The sequence below is a fragment of the Myotis daubentonii genome, chromosome 16, assembly GCF_963259705.1.
Source record: "Myotis daubentonii chromosome 16, mMyoDau2.1, whole genome shotgun sequence".
NCBI lineage: Eukaryota > Metazoa > Chordata > Mammalia > Chiroptera > Vespertilionidae > Myotis > Myotis daubentonii.
Genome location: NC_081855.1, coordinates 19257335 through 19269604, shown reverse-complemented (window position 1 = coordinate 19269604; position 12270 = coordinate 19257335). Strand labels below are relative to the sequence as shown.

Here is a 12270-nt window from a genome sequence, read left to right as displayed (position 1 = left end):
ATGCTACTCAGAAATATTTCCCTGTCTGTCTTCGGGGCCCATGTAGGATGAACATCCTTGCGACCCTTGTCCTTCTTTGGGGCCATCTGTCAAATTCTGGCCAGTGAGTGTGGGCCAGAGCTGAGTTGAAAATGATAAATGTCACTTCTGGGTTGGAACATGTCATTGTTGGTGTAAGACCCTCCAGAATCCCAGCTGAGGATCCTGGCCACTCTGTCAGCTTGGATTCAGAGTGACGGGACAAGAGCAGAGCACCATTCGCCCATAGTCTGAGCAAAAAAAAAGCTTTAGTTTCGATAAACCAAAGATCTGGGTGTCGTGGTTGTGACTACAGCTTAACCTAGTCTGTTCAGTCTAACACCATGCAATCAGCAGACCCAGAAGCCAGATGCCGTCAGCTTCAGTCCTAGTTCTACAACTTAGTAGTTAAGCAACTTTGGGCAAGTCCCTGAGCCTGAGTCTTCTCTCCATCTGTGAAATGGGGACAACGGCAAAACCTGCCGCCCTGAGCATCTTCATAAAATGGAAAAAGCTGCTGCCATCCCTCTCCCTCCCTATTTCCTGCCCTTCCCTTGCCTTTCTACTCTTCAGTGTCCAGAACAGGAGTGGTCCACCGTCCTGGGTCATGAAACACACATAAAAAAGGAACACTGGGCCCTAGCCAGTTTGGCTCAGTGGATAAAGCGTCAGCCTGTGGACTGAAGGGTCCCAGGTTCGATTCCGGTCAAGGGCACATGCCCAGGTTGTGGGCTCAATCCCCAGTAGGGGACGTGCAAGAGGCAGCTGGTCAATGATTCTCTCCCATCATTGATGTTTCTCTCTCTCTCTCTCTCTCTCTCTCTCTCTCTCTCTCTCTCTCTCTCCCCCTTCCTCTCTGAAATCTATAAAAATTATATTTTTTTAAAAAAGAAACACTGGGCTCCTCTCAAGCAGCAGCCCCAAGGCACACACACACTGGTACAATCCATTTTCCACTGCAGGAGCCTGCACCCAGCCAAGTCCATGAGCGAATGCTTGCCGAAGAGTTGATCTTCTAGAAATCTCCATTTTTTTAGGGTGTGTGGTGTGTGTCTATGAAGTTCTGCAAACAGACCGGGAGTTGCACATCACCCTGCCGCTGTCTTCATCTGCTCAGTCTGCCATACACAGTGCCACAACAGGAATTTACACCCTCCCAGTTCTGGAGGCTGGGAAGCCCACGATCAGGGTGCCAGCTGACTAGGCACCTAGAGCCCTCTTCTTGGTGTGCAGACAGCTGTCTGCTCGCTGTGTCCTTGTGTGATAGAAGAAAGTTCCTCCAATGTCTCCTCTTATCAGGACACTAATCCCATCAGATCAGGGCTCCCCCTCATGACCTCATCTAACCCTACTTACTTTCCAAAGGCTCCACCTCCAGATGCCATCTCATTCCGGGTTCAGGGCTTCCACATGTGACTAGATGGAGAAACAATTCAATCTCCAGCAAAAGCATAGCAAAACTCACACGATCTCTGGAGCAGTTACCATTTTGCAAGCACTTTACAGTTTACAAGGCATATCCCCATACATTATCACATGGAGGTGCACAATCAGCCGTGAAGAGGCCTTATGGAGGACACTGAGGCAGGCAGATCTGAGGGACTGGCCCACCTGTACTCAGCAAGAGGCCAAGAACCCAGAATTCAAACCCAGTCCTTCTGCTTCCCAAGCCCATTCCTCCCTTGAACCCCAAACTGCAAACCAAATGCAGTCATTATTCTAATAACCTCGGGATGAGGAATGAAGTGTGAATGACCTAACGTCATGATTGAAACAAAAGGACAGTCAATTCTGGATTAGTAGACTGGGAGGCAGGTGTACAGTTAACGTCAGGTCTGGGTGGGTAGGCCTGAGTTCTGGTCCTGGCCCAGGCAGACACCTGTGTTATGACCTGGGGAAGTCATCAATCTCTAAGCCTCATTCCTTGTCTGTGACATGGAGGTTACTAGTATACTTGCTCCTCCTCCACAGGGCTGATGTGGGAATTAAGCGAGATGCATGCATTGAGCACAAGAAAGTAATCATATCAGTTTCCTCAGGCTGCTGGAACAAAATACCACAGCCTGAGTGGATTAAACAACAGAAATAAGTTTTCTCTCAGTTCTGGAGGCTGGAAGTCCAAGATCAAGGTGCCGGCAGGGTTTGGTTTCTCCTGAGCCCTTTCTCATTGCCACACAGATGGCCACCTTCTCAGTGTCTTCGTGTGGTCTCTCTTCTGGGCACATGCATGCCCGGTGTCTCTGCAGGTCCTGATCACCTCTTCTTACAAGGACACCAGCCAGATTGGAACAGGGCCCACCCCAATGGCCTCATTTGAACTAAGCTACCTCTTTAAAGACCTTACCTCCCAATATAGTCACATTCTGAGGAATTAGGGGTTAGGGTCTCAACACAGGAATCTGGGAGTCGGTGTCATAATTGAGCCCATAACCTGAGGACAGGTAGAGTGGACCTCTCTCTCTCTCTCTCTCTCTCTCTCTCTCTCTCTCTCTCTCTCTCACACACACACACACACACACACACACACACTGGTGGTGCGAGTGCAGGTTTGTCAGACCCCCTTGGGGCATTATTGGGCACCATCTCCTCAAGGTGAACATACACATACCTCAGGACCCAGCAAGTCTACCCCCGCCTGAAATGCAAGCGTCTGTTCACCCAAAGACGGGCACCAGGTGTTCATGCAGCACTGTTCTTAATAGCTCCAGACTGGGAGCTGCCCAGCCACCCACCAACACCTGGATGGATAAGTAACCTGTGGTGTGTTCACACAATGGACTGCTCCACACTGCAGGGAGAATGAAGGGATGACAACCGCACACAACCACCAGGGTGAAAAGCACACACATAATGTTGAGTTGATTCTATTTGTACAAGGTTTACAGATAGGCAACCTAAGTAATGGATGCACCTGTTGTCAGGAGTCCAGTCAGTGTTGACCATCAGGGGATAAGGCTAGAGGGTGGGAGGGACTAGAAGGGAATGAACATAGGGGGCCTTCAGGGTGCTGGAACTGTTCAGTTTCTTGATCTGGGGGCTGGTTATACTTGTGTGCCATGGACTAAATTGTGTTCCCCCACAAATTCATATGTTGAAGTATTAATACCCAATGGTATTTGGGGCTGGGGACTTTAGGAGCTGATTAGATTTAGAAGAGGCCATGAGGGTGGGGGGCCCTAATAATGGGCTGAGTGCCCTTATAAGAAGTGGTGGCTGGCTCTTCAATAAAAGGCTGGGAAAATTGGAAAGCTTCATGCAAAGGAATGAGACAAGACTCCTCTTTGTCACCATAAACAAAAATGAACTAGAAATGGATCAAAGACCTAAATACAAGACCTGAAAAAACACATAGAAGAAAACATAGATACTAAATTTATGGATCTTGGTCTCACAGAAGATTTTATGAATTTGACCCAAAGGCGAGGGAATTAAAAAGCAAAAATAAATGAATGGGACTACATCAAACTAAAAAGCTTCTGCACAGCAAAAGAAACCATCAACAAAACAAAAAGGCAACCAACCAAATGGGAGAAAATATTTGCAAACAACACTTCCAATGAGAGGCTAATATCCAAAATAAATGAAGAACTCATACAGCTCAACAACAAAATATATAAGCAATCCAATTTAAAAATGGGCAGGGGACATGAACAGACACTTCTCCCAAGAGGACATACAAATGGCCAACAGGTATATGAAAAGATGCTCAGTTTACTAGCTATAAGGGAAATGCAAAACAAAACCATAGCTCACACCTGTTAGAATGGCTACTATCAGTTACAAGTGTTGGAGAGGTTGTGACATAAAAGGAACCCTCATTCACTGCTGGTGAGAATGTAAACTGGTACAACCACTATGGAAAACAGTGTGAAGTTTCCTCACAAAGTTAAGACTAGAGCTACCATATGAGCTAGCAATCCCTTTGCTGGGTAGCTACCCAAAAACATTTGAAAAGATTTATTTGTAAAGATATATGTACCCCTGTGTTTATTACAGCATTATTCACAGTGGCCAAGACATGGAAAAACCTAAGTGCCCTTCAATGGATGATTGATTGATTAAAGAAGATGTGGTACATACTAGTATATACAATGGAATGCTACTCAGCTATAACAAAAGAAATACTGCCATTTGCATCAACATGGGTGGACCTTGAGAATATCATTCAAAGCAAGATAAGTCAGATGGAAAAAGTCAAGAGCCATATGACTTCACTCATATGTGGGCTATAAAACAGAAAACAACAAAGAACAAGCAAGATAAACAAACAAATAAACAAAAAATTCATGGACACAGACTACAGTATGGTGTTTACCAGAGGGGAAGGTGGATTGGGTAGATCAAAGAGGCTAAAGGGAATCAAATATATGGTAATGGGAGGAAACTTGACTTTGGGGGGTGAACACACAATGCAATATACAGAAGGTGCACTATATTTGAAACTTATATAATCTTATTAACCAATGCACCTCAATAAATTTAATAACTTTTTGAAGAGGTAGCTGGGAGCTATCTCTCTGTCTGTCTTCTGCCACAGGGTAAAGGCAGCCATCCGCAAGCCAGGAAGAGGAAGGCCCCGACTGGAACCTGACCGCTGGCACCGTGCTCTCAGACTTGCAGCCCCCAGAACTGGGCGAAATCAGTACCTGCTGTTGAAGCCGCCCTCTCTGTGGTGTTCTGTAGCAGCCTGAGCGGGCTACAGCTGCACGAACTGTAAAATCCATGCAGTTGTACCCTACTCCACACTAATAGTTTGTGCAGCTTTCTGTAAGTAACAGTGTGATTAAAAGTGTTCAGGGAGTGGGAGGTAGAAGGAGAATAATTCCTCCTGGGGAAAAAAACAGTTTGACTCTAGAAAGACTTCCTCAGCCAACGTAGGTGAACTCAGTGTCTCTCCCCTCTTTAGCCTTCTGACCACCCCATCCCCTTGGCCTCTGCTCTGCCTCTTCCCACCCTCAGCAACCCTGGACCTGACTTTCTCTTCCCTGGGCACCTCCCGGCACCGAGTAACTTCCACTGCCCCATGTTTACAAAAGCTCCTATTTCCAGCTCAACTCACTTGTTCTCACCTGCTTGAGTCTCCCAGGTTCTGAACAGGAGCGCCTCCCCCCGCCCCAAGCCCAGAGGCAGATGGTGTGTCTTGCCCCACCCAACTTCCTTTCTAATTTCTGGCCTGACACCTGCTCCTTGACCTCACTTTGTAGTGGGGTGGGAGGAGGGGGAACCTGCATTTCTGCTGACCTGGATTCTGTGCCTTTAATGGTGAATAAGAAGTTGAACTTTGCCCCCAGAGATTGAAGCTCTGCAAAAATGCTGGCTCAGATCAGATGAGAAGCAGAAACAGACCAACTCAGAGGAGCGGGGCTGACCCCCTGGGCAGCCTCAGTAAGTGAGACTGTAAGGACCCTCCAGCTCACTTTGTTCAGAGGTTTCAGGTGCTTTTTCTTTATTTTTTAAAGCGATATGGAAGTATAATTTGCGTACCGTCAAATTAGCCTATCTAAAAGTACGGTTCACTGATTATTAGTTTCCTTACAGAATCGGGCAGCCGTCACCACCAGCTAACGTTAGAACATTTCCATCCCTCCAAAGAGAAATGGCTGCGTGCATTAGCAGTGACTCCCACCCTTCCCCACCCGCCCTCCCACTTGCAGCCCTAGGAGAACACTAATCTACTTTCCCTCTCCGTAGATTTGCCTGCTCTCAACATTTCATGTAAATGGCATCATACGATATGTGGGTTTTTCTGTCCGGCTTCTTTCACTTAGCGAAATGTGTTTCAGGTTCATGCATGTTGCAGCATGTATCAGTACTTTATTCTTTTTTATAGTCACATGGCATCCTATTGTATGAATACGCCACATTTTGCAAATCCATTCACATATGGATTGATGGACATTTGGGTTGTTTCCAGGCATTTGGCTACGATGAATAACACTGCTGTGAATATTTGCATGTAAGTCTTTTTGAGGGTGTATGTTTCCATTTGAGTAGATATGAATGAATGATTGGGGCAGTGTTTGCCACATGCAGGCACTCAAATAAATCCTTGTGAGGGAGTGAACTAAGGGTTATCAGAGCCCTCTACCTTTGCCCAGCCAAAGAACAGATCATCCTGAACTGAAATTAACCACTGAGCTCTAGGCCCCAAGAAGGCCAAGACTATCTATGAAGCTCAAAATATGTCTGAGGGTCACAAGCCAAGGCTGGAGGATGGATGGGCCCTAATCATAGTGATTGACTGAATGAAGAGGGAGGACAGCTCAGCAAACTGATTTTGGAGTCAGATATGGGAGATCTGGTGATCAAGTTACACTCCCTGCATCCCAGTTTCTTACCTGATGGGATTATTTTATGAATTAAATGAGCCAGCAGATAGGAAATCCTTAACACAATGCCTGGCACAAAACGATCACTCAGCAGACGCTAGTTACAATTATTAGGATCATCAATCATCATCAAGAACGGGTGCTCTGAAGAGGTTAGCATCCCCAGGAGAGGAGCACCAACCTTCTGTGGATGTTCTTGTTAAAGCGCAAGATTTCCTTCCTCCCCTTTTAGGCAAAAAGACAGAGGCATGTTCGATTTCAGCTGCAGCACAGCGCTCCGTGTGAGACCGCAGGAAGGTGAAAATGACTTCATTTTCATCCATCTTCCCCGGGCTCCTTCAGCTGACACCAGCAACAGAGCTCTAAGCATTTCATATTGGCTTGTCCTGATTCATTACCCTGGCCTCGCCCTGACACCCACCCCTGCCGGCTGAGTGGCAAAGCTTGGCTCCGATCAGACCATGAGGGCTCACCAGGTAATGAAAGCACCTGGGCTCCCTCTGCCCCTGCTCACCCTGCCTCGCCTGGCGGAGCCATGTCCTTCCCTGAGTCGCCTTTTCCTTCCCCCGCCCCCAAGAAACACCAGCCCCCCATGGTCCTGTGGAAATGACCGCCCGGTAATGGCTTTGAAAGCACCAAATGGCATCAAGTACAAGGGCCGCGTGAGTCCCATCTTCAGCAAGGCATTCCCCTGTTTGGTGTGGACGTCCAGCGGAGCATCCGACAGCAGCTTCATCATTATTAGCGGTGCTGCACTGCGACTCTCTGGAGAAGCACTAACTGGAATGAAAAGGAACTGACATAATCAGTCTGACACAGTTCAGTAGGGAACTATTACACCAAAGGTAATGAGCTCCGATGATATGTTAATGTTATTGTAGGAAATTATGCCAGTGCAACAAAGTGGCTTCGAGTTGGGGGGAAAGACAAGCTTGGAATTTTCTCAGGCAGCAGGCTAATGGAAGTAGAATTAAGGCAGCTTGGAAAACCCGCTCTCCTCTGTCCCCCAGTTGCTTGTGGTCACTGGGGGCTGAAGATCTGTTATCAATCCTGTAGGAGGCAGCTGGGGCCACGTAGGCAACGCTGCTGCTGTCGATCTGCACAAGTGGCTGGGTATTTGTTCCACCAGTCAAAGAAAAAGCATCACTAAAAATTGATGGATAGTGTAATGACAGTCCCGTACAGTTGTTCAATGCCGCGCAAGGTACGGTGTATTTTCATGGTCCTAATGAGAAATATGTGTACAGTGAAAAGGCAAGGATCTGCCACTTACCAAATTGTGGACCTAGTAAAGTAACGTCATCTGTGGGCCTCAGTTTCCTCATCTCCAAAGTGTGAACAAGAATACCTACCTTCAACGTTGGAATAATGTCCATGAAGCTCCCATATATGGGAGACATGCAATAAAATGCAGTTAATAAGGTGCCAATTGTCCTGGCTGGTGTAGCTAAGTGGTTAGTGTCAGTGCCCTGCATGAAAGGGCCTCAGGTTCTATTCCTGGTCAAGGGCACATACCTGGGGTGCAGGTTCCATCCCTAGGCCCGGTCAGGGCTCATGTGGGAGGTAACCAATTGATAGATCTCTCTCACATCGATGTTTCTCTCTCTCTCTCTCTCTCTCTCTCTCTCTCTCTCTCTCTCTCTCTCTCTCTTACCTTCCCCACCCCCCACCCCCACCCCCAAGCCTCCCTTCCACTCTAAAAAAAAAATCAATGGAAAAAATATCCTCGGGTGAGGATTAACAAATCAAAGCCAAAAAAGTTTTGCCACTCTGCACATGTCAGTGAAAACTGTACAAGCACAATGAGTACCACTGATTTACAATCACAGTCAGTCTTCTCCTCTCCCCCGTTACCTGGTCAAACATGAAAGGCTGCATATGCTAAGAGTTCACTTCCATGGAAACCCACAATAGGGGAATCCATGCAGACAGAAGGAGATCAGGGATTGTCAGGGCCTGTGCGGGGAGGATGAGCAGTGACGGACTACCAGGTCCTGGGTTGGTCTGGATAAAAATGTGATGTGACGGTGGCCAAAAATTGTGAATGTGCTTCATGATGTTGGAATTGATGCTCTGAAGGATCATAGAGTTAAATGTTATATTATTTAAATTTATTGCAATAACATTTTATTAAATTTTATTGAAAATACATTTTATTTTACTCAATAGTATAAGAAAAATACATTAAAATTCTAAGTATATGTAAGATAAACACAAACATTTAAAAACTGCAACTATTGGAGAGGGGAAGCCCTCTCTGTCATGGCAGCTGACACACACTAAGCCCCAGGACCTGGGACCACAGGCCTCCCAGGAGCTGATGGGAGTGGCTCACGAGCTGCAGGTGGGTCCACATCTGGGAGCTCAGTGACAGCTGTGCCTGGAGCCTGCTCTGGCTCAGGAGAGGGCACCAGAGTTGGCGTTTCCTGTGTAGATATTTCTTCATCTTGCTCTGGAGCTGCTTCTGTAGATGCAGGAAGAGAACATGTTACCACCATGACTGCCTTTTGTGTGCCTTCCAAGGAAGGGCCCTCCCATCTCCATCACTGAAGTCCCAGCTCAAGCCCCCACCCCAGGAGTCCTCCAGACTGCAGGCCACTGGGCACTGACCTGAGCAGCTCTGTGCTCCTGCCTAAGCCCAGCCTCTGGGAGCTCTTCTCTGTGTGGCCCAGCCCCATCCCCTCTGCCAGCTTAGCCTTTCTGACTCCTCCTCAACCTCTCTCTCTGCCTCAGTGGGCTCAGGTGCTCCAGCTGTGAGTAGAGATACTGGGCCTGGGTTGACAGGTCTGGGACTGGAAAGGTAAGCTCTATGGAGGCTAAAAGCATGATCAGGCTGGGAAATTCTGGTGGCTGAAAAAATCTTCAGGGTACGGGTCCAGCCAGATGCCCAGGAGGCAGTCGATGGCCCTGGGGAGAGAGAGAGGTGGGGGCAGCAGGGTTGTGAGCACATTTGTACTTAAGAAGGTTTCTCTTTGTGTTTCCAGGGTCGGTCTCTGTACTAAACTGAAACGTTAACAGAAGAGCAGGTGGGTCCTCCTGTGTTTGGCATCGACAGGGCCACAGGCAGGGCTGGAAGGTGGAGTCGGAGTGTCTGGAGATGCAGATGGGGAAGTCTGGACGCGGGAGGACCCCAGGCTGCCAGCTGGAAGAACTTCCCGTCGTTCCACACCACACCTTCGATGAGGACCCGCAGCCTGTTCTCCTGGTGCTGGCCCTGCAGACCAGGCGGCTTATGCCCTTCAGGCACTGGCCTTTGGACTCCTCAACCTTGTCCTTGTTTTTATTGGGTAAAAACAGCACCTTTTTCTTCTCCTTGGTGACCACTGTCAAGGACATGGTAGGTGTTTCTGTGGCCTCACCACTGCTGGGCAGCCTGATGACCTGGAGAGAGTAGAAGGTACACTTGAGGGTGTTGTTGGCAGTAGGCAGGTCTTTCTTCTTCGAGTCTCTCTTCCTGTCTGTGGGCTGGGCTGCCGTCCAGTAATCCACCTGCCGCTCCATCAACTTGGCGCCATCGCCCTGGCTGGGGGAGGACAAGCCCCACTCACTGACCGGAAGCAGAGTGGGGTGACAAGGCCTCATTGGCGACCAGAGGTATGGACAGTGGGATGGATGGAAAGCACGCTGCAGCCCAAGGGGGGCCCATCATCTGAGTCTCCCGACGTGTCTGCGGACTGTTGCACTACCCCAACTTTCACCCACTCCCCCGAAGGGAATGAACTATAAGGACTCCTGTTGGGGCCCTTCTGCTTGTAGGAGAGCAGGGCTTCCTCAGTGGGCAGCTGGGAGGCATAGTTGTCCCCGTGATGTACTGTGTGACTCTCGTCACGATGTCCAGCGTGTCCTGTATGGCGCTCTGGGCCTCCAGATTATGGAACAGGTCCCACCAGGCCAGGTCCTGGAAGAAGCTGTGGTGGCGGTAATGCACGGAGCCCAGGTACCTGGCCACGGGGTGGGAACCCAGCGGGATGACCAGGAAGCTCATGTAGCCCAGCCAGTCGAGCATCTTGTAGGACAGCCGCTCCAGGAACACCCGCAGCACAGCGCTGAGGTAGTGCTGTGCCCCTGCCACCAGGATCTTCACCGGCTCCGGGGGCTGGGAATTACAGTTACAGTGTCTCTGTATCCGCCAGATGATGGAGCTGAAGGCCACCTGGACGTCAGCCGTGAAGCAGATGCTCAGCACAGGCAGCGTGTGCCCCTGCAGGATGTCCGAGGGGAACTGCTCCTGCCAATCAGAGGTGTTGACCAGGATGATGTTCTCCGGCAGCTGGTCATCAGAGATGGGGATGTGGTTCAGCTGGTTGTACGTGGTCTTCCTGGGGATCTGCAGCTGGCTCCCTGGGTCCGGCCACACGCATTGTCTGGGCTCTTGGCTCACTTGTTCTGTGGCTGTGCCGTCTGCTGCTCCTTCAGGTACCTGCCCAGCCATGGTGGCGGGATGCTTCCCCGTGGCCTTGGTGGAGGGGATGAGAGACTTGGTCTTGGTGATGTGCCTACTGGGCAGCAGCTTCTTGGTGAGCATGTCCAGGGCTGAGGTCTCTGGCTCCGGGCTGTCCTTGGGCAGTGCTGGCTGCTCCCCTGGGTGGGCATTCTGTGGGGCACTGAGTCCAAGACATCACTTGGCTGCTTGCCGTCTGAGGCCCACGTCTTCTTGGTCATGTAGGGCGGACTCGGAGGCTCCTCCTTGCTCCGGGCACTGTGGATGCTCCTGTTTGAGCTGGAATGTGACAGGCCTTCGCAGTATGGCCTGAGCTTGGGCTTGATGGTGCTGAGAAGGCTGTCATCTTCTTCCTTGTCTGGGCTACTGTCGCTGGTTCTCCAGCATGTCAGACAGAAGGTGCAGGTCCTCCTCTACTCGGGGACATGATCTGCCGGGTCCTGCTCACGGTCCAGGGCCTCCTCCGACACTTTGACCCTGCTCAGCCAAGCCCCAACTTTCTCCTTGATGTACTGGTGCCTGGTCATGGACATCATTCTTATCATCACTGGCCACTGTTTCTTGGGCTTCTCCACGTTGATGTCGTCCAGCTCTTGTCCTTGTGCAGCATCATCGCTGGCCTCCTGCTCAGAGAAGAAGTTCTCATGTTCCCCTGCAGAGTAATGAACCCTGTACTTGGCCTTGGGGCTGGCCTGCATGGCACTGTCCTTGTGTTCGATGGGCTGACTGCACAGGGAGGAGATGCTGACCTCAGCCACGTTGGTGGAGGACCCCTTGATGCTCCTGAGGCTCAGCACCTGGCCACCTCGAGGGGTCGCTGCATCACCTCAGCCATGTCGATGGCACCCCAGGCAAGTGAATTGTAGACCAGGATGGTCCGGTTGTGATTGCACTTCCTCTGCTGCAGCATGGTCTGCAGCTTGTTGCCTTCCCTCTTCAGGAAGTGGGGGTACTGCAGGGAGAAGGTCAGCGCCAGGTTGGTCTCCACCTGTCCACTGGGAGGCAGCACAATCTCCTGCATCTTCACGGAAATCACCACAGTGATGAGCTCCTTCTCCAGCTCCTTGTAGATCAGCAGCTTCTTTAAAGTCGGGCTACACAGCCTGGGCACGCAGCTGGGGCTGGAGCAGTCCACCTCCCAGGTAGAGAAGAGGTTCAAGGGCACAGGTGTGCGTAGGGTGGTGGGCATGCCGGCCAGGCCCATGGGCAGCCACAAAGCTGCAGCTGCAGGCACCAAGGAGGTCTTATTACTACTCGGGGTTGATGGTTTCTCTTCCTGTGTTGGGACAGAGGAGGGACATGCCGTCAGAGGCAGCTCATGAGCTGTCAAGTTGGTTGGGGGCATCAACTCAGACTGAACCCCTAAGCACTCTGTGATTGGTGGCAAGAGGTGGGACATGAGCGATCCCAAGGACAGTGTGTGGGAAAAGAGACCACATGCTCACTGACTAGCTCAGGGAAGGCCTGCCTGGTGGCCTTGCA

At 50.1% G+C, this 12270-nt stretch overlaps 1 pseudogene; it reads right to left on the bottom strand.

Annotated features, from left to right (window-relative positions):
- Positions 1 to 9345: 9345 nt before the first annotated feature.
- LOC132219279 (phosphofurin acidic cluster sorting protein 2-like) lies at positions 9346 to 12014 on the bottom strand (annotated as a pseudogene).
- Positions 12015 to 12270: the final 256 nt, after the last annotated feature.